Source organism: Ipomoea nil, unplaced genomic scaffold, assembly GCF_001879475.1.
Source record: "Ipomoea nil cultivar Tokyo-kokei standard unplaced genomic scaffold, Asagao_1.1 scaffold0642, whole genome shotgun sequence".
Classification (NCBI taxonomy): Eukaryota; Viridiplantae; Streptophyta; class Magnoliopsida; order Solanales; family Convolvulaceae; genus Ipomoea; species Ipomoea nil.
In genome coordinates, this window is record NW_017617070.1 from 3,279,457 (window position 1) to 3,290,649 (window position 11,193).

An 11,193-nucleotide genomic window follows, 5' to 3' on the forward strand; every position below is an offset into this window, starting at 1 on the left:
TGATGAGTCTCCTCATGCTAAAGATGTGAAGCTTTCCGAACAATTGAAGGCGCGAGTTGCTGATCTTGAGACGGTGCACGGTATCATTGCCAAGCAACTGACAGGTGCGCGTACTGAGCTGGCCACTGTTCTTCTCCGACTAAGCCTGACTGATATTGCTGCTGCTGCGGATCCTGAGAAGACTGACAGTGACTCTCCCTCAAATGCTTGATCTTTGGCTACCATTGGAAAAAAGGGGGAGTAGTATGAACTCAGGGGGAGTTTTTTTTGTGATCGAGTACCTTCTGGCCCTGGCTGGGCGTTATGTTTTGATGTTGTTTTTGTTTTTAGACTGCTTTGGATCTTATGCTCTTTTTGTTTATCCTATGTAATCTGTTTGGACACATGGGTTGCTTCTTGTATTAACCTATCTTAGTTCTTTTTATATAGTTAAGTTGTTTTGCCAAATAATAGCCAAAGGGGGAGTTTGTTATTGTTTTTATGTTCAAAAACCCCATATTATAAATGGCAATATTATTATGGCATACTAAGATAGGTTTAGAGTTTGTCTGGTTGGGTCTACAGATATCTGATCAATCAGAAGCAACAACAGAAGAACTGACACTGAAGATCTGACTTAGGGAAGCTGTTTCCTTAAGAGGCTCACGCGGTATTATCAGTCCAGTATGGAAAGACGATCAGCGTATCTTCAAAGAAGGTAATGGACCTAATCTGCTAAGATTACATTCCTCTTTTATAGTCCTACCTTCTACAATCAAAGACATCTATGGAGAGTGTTTATTGAAGGATCTATAAGTACCAGTTCTTGAAGGGAACTAGGGTTACGCCAAATAAGAAGAAGAAACACTCCATATCAGCTTGATGAGACTAGATCTTTGATTGCCATGCACCTTCTCAATACAACATGTTCACGGTGATTAAGATGATGAACTTGAGAAGAGTTACTGCTGCTTAAACGAAAGGACACTAAGATCACACTGTTGTGGGAACAACCTTATAGAGCATCACTGAAGTGGACTGCATCAGAGTGGGCTCTCCAAGTGAAGGGATTTCATTGGACTTCTGTATGCATGGCTCTCCATCTTCAACAATCCACTAAACATGTGTAGACTGGGTATGTACCTTGTGTGGGGCACTTGGGTAAGATTATTGTATATCTACCTTTGTACATTGGATTATGATTTAGTGGATTGGACGCCTATGTGATCGTCCCCCAGACGTAGATACACACCGTATCGAACTGGGTAAACATTGTGAGTGTTCGTTCTGTGTGTTTGTTTATTTTTCTCTGATGTTCTCTTCATAATCTATCATTACTTAGTAGGCGCTTAACTGAATGAATCAGTATTCTAAGTCAGCCAACTATTTCTGACATTTTACGTAAAATGAGGAAATGCAAAATTACAGATGGAGCTCCCAAGATGGGCTCTGATACCAAATGTCACAACCCTGAGATTTGAACAAGAAACACAGAAGCAGAGATAGAGAAAAGAAGAAGAAACAGATAGAGAAGAGGGAAGAAATAGGTAGAGGATAGAGGAGAAGAAAGGGGTTTAGGAGAAGAGGAAAGGAAATTAGGTTTCCTGATTTTAATTTCACAAAAGCATAAACATTTCTGAAAATAAACAACTAAATAAATAAGGCAAGGCTAGCTAATACATCCAAAAACTTCTAACCAACTCCCGCAATTTCCGCCTCTGCAAGCTCCCAGCTGTCTACATCCAAACGAAGGCTTCATTGCAACTGCTTCCAACTGCCAGATTACGGAACGGTGTCGTTCCGTTCCTTTATTCAACTACTCTAACGGCTACCTTCTTACGACGCCGTTTAACTAAGTGACTGCGATTAATTCGTTTTCTCAAAACTACGTAGTGCCGGTCCCTCAACTTCTTAATTCTGCCTTCCCACACTTAGCTCCTGAGAAGACTTCTTCCTCTTTTGGTCAGGGTCATGACACTTAACAGATTGAATATTGTTATACCATTCAGATCGCCCATCTAATTTCAACAAAACATTTTGGTTCACTTATCTATTTATGGGGATATAGAATGATGGGATTGGGATCACGAATTGGCAGCAGAATTTGCCATCTTCTAGATCGTACCAGGCAGTGACGACCGCGAGGACAGAAGCAATGTGGATTCATCTCGATAAAAAAAGGTTTGAACAAGAGAAAAAGGCTTCTACAAATTTTCATTGAACTAGTCTATTTTTCATTCCAAAAAATCCAATCTATCAATCTTGATTTTTGCGAAAACTAATATTGATATATATATTTCCAAAAAATTGCTTGAAATTATGAACAGAAATTTATGTTCTATGCAAATAGAAATCATAGAAAGTTGTATATATAATGTCATAGAATATATATACAATCAGAACATATAAATATGCAATTAATATGCAATTTGAGGCATTTGGAAACAATAAGGCATAGAAAACTCATAAAAGTACCGTTCATCAGGATTGAGCGGTGCTGATAACGTGTTGTAATCCATTTGGCCCTTAGCGTTTATCCCGGTGAAACGAATCCAATAACAGTAATGTAAATATGTAAAAAGAGAAAGAGATAGAAAAGTAGGCAATAGGTAATGAGAATTTTTATTCATTCCTATATCTCATCCATACAACCACAACACATATATATAATATACAAATGTAACGGAAGACATAATATAGTCATTAAACACTATCCATTACATAATCAATACAAATAATGACCACAATAAATATATTTATAACACTTTTGTCACTAATTAAGAGCTAATTTAAAATTTTCTTCTTATTTGAACCCACCCTACACTAAACCGGCCACTATATAAGTGTATTGCATGCATGATAGCACATACAGTCTATCTAGCTAGCTTATAACCTTCAGTTCATCGTTAATTATAGAGTTTAATATGATTCATTGATCTAGTCTAGATCAATGGTCCAAAATGAAGATATTTTTTTAAAAAATAGTAAAATTATGATAATTTTGTGAAAGTAAAATTTTCATTGTGTTACAATGCATTTTTCTCTTCTTCCAGTGCACATTTTTATTCTTCATTTGTACATTGTTGTCGCTTCTAAAGCACACAATTTCTCCTTTTGAGTGAACATTGTTTTGTCTTTCAGTGCACTTTTTCCTTCTTTCAGTGCATTTTTTCCTTCTTTCAGTGCACATTGTTGTCTCGTCTAGAGCACAAAGTTTTTCCCTTTGAGTGCACATTGTTCTGCCTCTCAGTGCACATTGTTGCTTTCTAGTTCACATTGTTGTGTCTTGCAGTGCACAATTTCGAAGATCGTAGGTGTCAGATTTTTATTTTTTATTACCATTGACTAGAAATCCTAATTCTAATATTAAAGTCTAACCCACAAATCCTTATAGAATTATAAATACATCATTAGTCTATATATTATGTCATTGCTCACTGGTTAAAAGTTGTAAACAATTATTTTAGTGACAATTATAATCAATCTCGATTATAATATCTTGCATTCGTATATTTAGAATCACCTATTTAAATAAACAAATTCAACATTTAATAACACATGCATCCACATCTCCTATATAATATTGCATTTATGTACTTTAAAGTAATTATTGAAAAATAAACATTGGGCATTATCCCAATCGCGCAATGCGCGTGAAAAAAACCTTGTATATATATAAATGGGTTCCCGTGCGGTTGGCCTTCTTAGGTGCGGTTGTTAAGGTGCGTGATTTGTTTGCTTAAGGTGCACCATTTTAAAACCTTAGGTACGTGGTTTGTGTTCTTAAGGTGCGTTGTTTGTATACTTAAGGTGCGTTGTTTGTGTACTTAAGGTGCGTCGACCTAAAACTTTAGGTGTGCGTGGTTTGTGTGTTTGAGGTGTTTTGTTTGTGCGTTTAAGGTGCGTGACGTGGTTTGTTTACTTAAGGTGCACCATTTTAATGCTTAAGGTGCGTCAACCGCACTAAAAGCTCATATCCGCACATGAACCCTTTGCCCCCTCTCTCTCTCTCTCTCTCTCTCTATACATACATACATACATACATACATACATACATATATATATATATATATATATATATATATATATATATATATATATATATATATATAATGCTATATATTTGTAGTTTAAAATTTATAATTGTAATAAGTTAGAAATATAGTATACTAGATTTCAACATAAATTTTAAATTTTAAAATTTATGAAAATAGACAAATATATGCATCTTTAAAGCTCATATATAGATGAAATAATACTAAGGGTGTGTTTGCTTCATGAATTTACACACTTAGAATGGAAATAAAAATCATAGTTAGTGTTTGATTGACAAATTTTTAAAAAAAAATACACACACACACAGATATATATATATATATATATATATATATATATATATATATATATATATATATATATATATATATATATATATATATATATATATATATATATATAATGCTATATATTTGTAGTTTAAAATTTATAATTGTAATAAGTTAGAAATATAGTATACTAGATTTCAACATAAATTTTAAAATTTAAAATTTATGAAAATAGACAAATATATGCATCTTTAAAGCTCATATATAGGTGAAATAATACTAAGGGTGTGTTTGTTTCATGAATTTACACACTTGGAATGGAAATAAAAATCATAGTTAGTGTTTGATTGACAAATTTTTAAAACACATCTATGTGTTTTGATTACCCCTTCAATGAAAAATTTCATTCCCTAATTAAAAAGGGTATCATTCCATCTTATGGGTAATCTAACTTTTAAGTTTGGATTATTACTTTTAGATTTTTTTTTTCATATTGATGTTTTGGATGTCATTATATCTCTGTTTGGCCGAGCTTATTTAGAAGCTTATAGCTTATTTTAAGCTACTAATAAGCTATAAGCTCTGTTTGGTAATGTTTCCATAATAAGCTTCTAGCTTAAAATAAGAGCTTATTTTGGAACGTTACCTTAGGTAGCGTTTCAAAATAAGCTCCTAGCTTCCTAATATTTTTCCCATCTCTATCTTTATTATTTTAAAGAAATGACATAATTTACCCTTCCCAATTAAAATCCTTTTCTTTTCTCCTTTATCCGCAACTTTCACCTTTCACCGCAATTATTATTATTATTATTATTATTATTATTATTATTATTATTATTATTATTATTATTATTATTATTATTATTATTATTATTATTATGAGATTTGCAACAATATTGCTACTTCATTATGAGATGCTAGATCATGATTATGCTAATAGTTATATTTCAAAATGTTAATTTTTTTTAAAAGACAAAATTTTAAATTTTAATATGTAAACAAACTAATTTAAATTTTATGAAGATGTCCTTTTTAGTATTTTTACATTTATTAGCTTATCAAAAAGCTAATTTTACCAAACACTTTCAATCATAACAGCTAGCTTAACAGCTCTTCAGTTTTCAGCTCCGAGCTTATAGCTTTTCAGCTTTCAGCTCCTTTTCAACTTTCAGCTCCTAGCTTATAGCATTTCAGCTAGGTTTACCAAACAGAGCCAATTTATTATGATCAATTGTTCTATTTTTTTGTTTTCTATTTTAAAAACATTTATTTCCATTATAAAGTCATATACAACCAAACGTCAATTTTGATAATAATCATTCCAATTTCACCATACTACCAAACATGTAAAATATACTTTCACCAAAACTCATTAGCAGTACCAAATATTTAAATCTCATTCCGATTCTAATTTTCATATGCGAACCAAACACACAAGTAAATGTAATATTTCGTTAGTATGTCTCATGTTAACACAAAACGAATTGTCAGGCATAAAAAATTAAAAACATCTATAATTTGTATATGCTTATCTTATGTAAAATAGTTTTGCAATATGTTATGAATATACCATATCTTCTGCATCAATATTCTTTTAGTAATATCGACTCTATTACAAGGTAATATGTTGTAGCTCAAAAAGTCCATACTCCTCTATCGGAATTTGATCATGTGACCTTTCCTCAAAGAGAAACATAGAGGTGCTACTACCAACTGAGCACAAGATGTTTGGCAATGTTGTATTGTTTTAATTACACTTTAGTTTCATTTGACAAAATATGCTATTGTATGAGCTTTGTTTATTCATTTTATTTTCCCTACACACTAGTTTTATTAAAATAACTTGAAATATCATTTTAATTACAATTCAGGTTTATTTGACAATATTACATGAGTTCTGTTTTTTAGTTTCACTTTTTTACATACACACTTGTTTCATTATAGTAACACTGAAGTATCATTATTTTAATTACACTCCAGGTTAATTTGGCAACAGATGTTATTGTATCGGCCATATTTTTTAGTGTCATTATAATAACGTTGAAGTATCATTTTAATTACATTTCAAATTCATTTGACAATATACGTTATTACATGAGCTCTATTTTTTAGTTTCATTTTCCTCTCATACAAATTTAGTTATCTATCCTTTTAATTATAATACAGTTTCATTTGACAATATAAATATATATAATGTGATTCTTCATTGGTTCACGATAATGATAAGAAAAACGACTCTGGGTTATCATATTGAATTATAATCCACACAACACTATGTGGACAATGATCCAGTATATGACAACTACTACTTCAATAAGTATGTATACACATCCATTGCAAATTAAGCTACAAGTGTCCATTGACCAAACCATGCACATTATACAAACAAATTATACAATGGACCAAAAAAGTCTAGCTTCTTTGTCGACTATGGTTCAATATGGAATTCAAATTATGTATTTACAATTAATATCATTTAGTAATTATATATATATATATATATATATATATATATATATATATATATATATATATATATATATATATAAATCAGTGTTGCAAAAATCGCGCCTAGGTGTCGATTAATCGGCGCCTAGGCGCTAGGAGGCCGCCGCGAGGAATGGCCTCGGTGGCCTCCTCCGCGGCCGGCCGGCTAGGCGGTCTAGGAGGCCGCCTAGACCGCCTAAACGGCCGGTTCAGCGGTTCGGCGAATTTTTTTTTTTTTTTTTTTTTTTTTTGAAAATGTCGGAAAAGTTTCGAAAGGCATAACTTTTGACTCGATTGTCCGATTTGGGCAATTTTTTTTTTCAAATCGCGTATTTTTGCGAGATCTATATACGGCAAACGGCCAAAGGCGGTTTGGTCCACTAATTTCTCAAAAAAATGCTTCTTTAGTTCTTAATTTTAGTTTTTTATGTATTTAAATGGTTTAAATAATCTTTTGAACAATTTATCAACCACTTTTGTAATTAGTTTCTAAGAAATAACTATGGAAACCTTATGTTTTAGTACTAAATTTTGAAAATTTTAAATTAAAAATATTTTTTTAATTAAAAAAAATAAAAAATAAATAAAAAATAAAAAATCGGCGCCTAGGGGGCGCGTAACGTTTTTTGCAACATTGATATATATATATATATATATATATATATATATATATATATATATATATATATATATATATATATATATATAGGTAAAAGTTCAGGTGTGAACTATTACTAATGTGTGCACGTGTGCACTCATTATAATCGTGTGATGTATGATGATCTATGGTTGCAAATTAGGGTGCACCCCGCCACATCTACTATTTTATTAGTTGCATATTGGAGGGGGGGAGTCGGGGGTTGTATGTTTTGTGTTCATACCGTTGGCGGCACACTCCGAGCAGCTCTTTGGAGGCGCGATAAGCGGATGACTCGTTCTGGTGGCTACCGGCGTTCTAGGAGGGGTAGGTCACACTCTTGGTTCTCGCCCACGACTCCACCGTGAGCTTCGTTGCACAGGGTCGCCGATGCGTCCCGATCGTTCAGACGTCGGGTTGGGCGCCAGTCTCCGGCGGCGGCCGATCGTGGCAGGTTTGAACGAGCTGCTCCGGGGATTGCGGCTAGGGTTTCTGCACGGCGGCGGACCGCGCATCGATGGGGCACGCGAGGTTTGTGCATTGCTTTATGCTTTCTGCGTGTTTCACTTGCTATTTCCAATGTTGGGGGTTTTACGGGCGGTAAGGGGTGTTGGGGTTGTCCTAGGCTTTTTCAGTAACTAGTTTCTTCAGGCCTTGCTCTATGATTTTGGGATGTCTTCAGTTCTTGATTTTCAAGAATGTGGCCTGTGCTTTCTCAGTGAATAATATGCCTTGCTTATATTCGGTAATGCATTAGTATTGTCAGGTTTTGTTTGGGGTTTTTTGGCAGTAGTAATCACTGTGGCATTCGTTTACAGTGTGCCAAGGAGTAGAGGTTGCATTTTGTGGTGTAATGCAGTAGTCTATGCTTCACTTTGTGACTACGATAAACTTGTAAACATGGTCTTGTTATGTGCTACATCTAGCAATTGCCTTCTCAGTAATTACTGATTGCAGTTCTTAATTTATGAACTGAGCTTTACATTTAGCTAATTTTCTAGCGATTGCGCAGTGGCTAGTATCTTGAGTAGCTTCGGTTAGAGTATGGCATAGCCTACGCTTTGTTTCTTAGTTTATATGTTTTGCTTATATTATGTAATGCATTAGACAAATGTGGGGCAATAGGGGGTGGGAATGTTACATTATGTTTTGATTCAGTAAACTTGTTACTGCTCCATACTTGTATACTAGCTAAATATATGTGTATATAGTTTCTGAATTAATTAATAGAGATTAATCCAGGATGCATAAGGCGTGGGAAGAACTAAGGATTCGATTAAGAACCAATATTTCTAGCTGTCTGAAAAAGATTGGATTAAAAATCAATACTAGACTCCCAAAACAAACTACTGAGAATCAGCAATGAGAACAGTGTGGGTACCGAAGATGAACTTATGATATGCTGAAGAAATTTATTGGTGAAGGATTTATCAAGTTGGCGGTGCTTCGGAGAATTACCACCTCCCTATAAAAGAAGAAAGGACTAAAGAGAAAGATTTATATACAGCACACAATAAGTCCAGGAGTATGGGATGAAGAGGAACTGCTTTTAGCCAATGAATTCAAAAAAGAAATTCCAGTATCTCCTAAAATTTGAAGCTTTTGCAATATGCCCAAATATTTACTGTTAAGAAGTACATGCAACATAGGACAATAATTTTAGAAAGCACCACTTACATGAGTCATATGGTCATCAATAGCATCCTCTGCCTTTTTGATTGCATGAAAAAGATTTCTTAAGTATGAAACATCATGAGTGATAGAATCCATATCCCGATCCAAGCAATTAACATCAACCAATGCCTTGAGTGTAAGAATAAGTGGCCTGGCCCAAATGGTGTAAGTTTTAAAAGAGTGGAGAAGGAGCAAATTGCTGTCTAATATCAAATTACACACATTAATCAGTACACATATTCGAAGCCACAAATAATCAAACAGAAAGCACATTTACCTAAAAACTGAGCGTAAACCTCTTCATCTAGACTTTCAAATGGGGGGAACTTGTGTCATGGGCAAGAACATGGATCAAGAAAATGACAGTGTAAACACGAGAATCTGTCACTTTTCTGGGCAGTACTGAAGTTTGGTGCACTCTAGCTGCATCGATGTAGTCCTTTATAAATTCCTCCAAATTTTTCATCGCCATAAAACAAATGGTACATTTTATGACGAATAAATACCTTAATTAGCATAAGGGTAACATTTTATCCGGTTAGTTATTATTACAAAAAAAAATATTACACTGGATGTTGCAATGCACAAATCTAATGTGGTACGTTGTTGTGGTGTTCCAGGTCGGGATGATGGCCACCCGGTGGGGTCTAGTGACGACGAAAGTGATATGGACGAGGGGTTTCAAACGCCGCTGGAGGATTCTGAAGATCTCAATGATGCAGAATCGGCGCATGGTGCGGCGGCCCGCGAAGCCAGTTGTTCCCTAAGATCAAGACACGGGGCAGCCCAAGGGAGCTTGTTCGCCTTGTTGCCTCGCTCACGACACGGCAACGGCAAGATGTTAACGCCATCGGTATGAGTGGGTTGCTGGGGTTAAGGGTTAGTTTCATTTTCCTCTCATGCAAAGTTAGTTATCTATCCTTTTAATTATAATACAGTTTCATTTGATAATATAAATATATATAATGTGATTCTTCATTGGTTCACGATAATGATAAGAAAAACTACTCTGTGTTATCATATTGAATTATAATCCACACAACACTGTGTGGACAATGATCCAGTATATGACAACTACTACTTCAAGAAGTATGTATACACATCCATTGCAAATTAAGCTACAAGTGTCCATTGACCAAACCATGCACATTATACAAACAAATTATACAATGGACCAAAAATGTCTAGCTTCTATGTCGACTATGGTTCAATATGGAATTCAAATGATGTATTTACAATTAATATATCATTTAGTAATATTATATATATATATATATATATATATATATATATATATATATATAAGCCACTAATTTTTAGCCAATCAAATGACTCTATTTTTCCGCCCAGGGAAAACGCAGAGTTTAATGCCATTGTTGTACAGAAGTTTGATGAATTGGAGTTGCAGATTTATAGGAAGCTTTTTTGAATTTTGACAGATCTAAATCTTTTTATTAATTTACGTGATTGTCTTTTTCTGTGTAAATAACGTGTAAATCTGACTTTAACAAGTTTCAACAAATTTAATATTATTTTGTTGTCAAGTCTAATCCTATTAGTCTTCTTATCGTAATCTACAAGCAAAAGTACAACAAAGCCAAAATTTGTAATGAGGTTTTGGATTTGTTGATGCCTTATGTTGCACGCCTAATACATAGCTTCTTATATACATGTTACAAACCATTGTGTACATAAAAAAAATAAATAAATAATTAAAAACCAATACAAACGTTCAATCACTATGTCTGGTCAATTCATTCTTGGTTCCCAAATACACTCCAATTACACCAAGAAAGATATGAAGGTGAGTTTGATACTCACATACGAAGCTGTTGAATGAAGATCAAGGAAATCTATCAAAAGTAGAAAATGTATGTTTCATGATGGAGAGGTAAGTAATTCAAGAAGCATTTATGTTTTTAAAATTAATATAATATATTGCTATAGACTTTTATTCCTGCTCATCGAACTCAACGTGATCATTTGGCTGCATTTTTAATTGTTAATATCAATGCAAAAAAAGAAAAATACAGTACGAGAAATTCAATCTAACAATTCAAAAAAAAGAAAGTAGATAATCCCAAGAGAAAG

At 33.6% G+C, this 11,193-nt stretch overlaps 1 long non-coding RNA gene across 1 annotated transcript; it reads right to left on the bottom strand.

Moving 5' to 3' along the window:
* Positions 1-6,073: 6,073 nt before the first annotated feature.
* Positions 6,074-9,249, bottom strand: LOC109174536. The gene is made up of 3 exons (XR_002053099.1): positions 9,106-9,249; positions 8,068-8,073; positions 6,074-6,085 (listed from the first exon to the last, which is right to left on the bottom strand). It is a non-coding gene; the product is annotated as an uncharacterized LOC109174536 (long non-coding RNA).
* Positions 9,250-11,193: the final 1,944 nt, after the last annotated feature.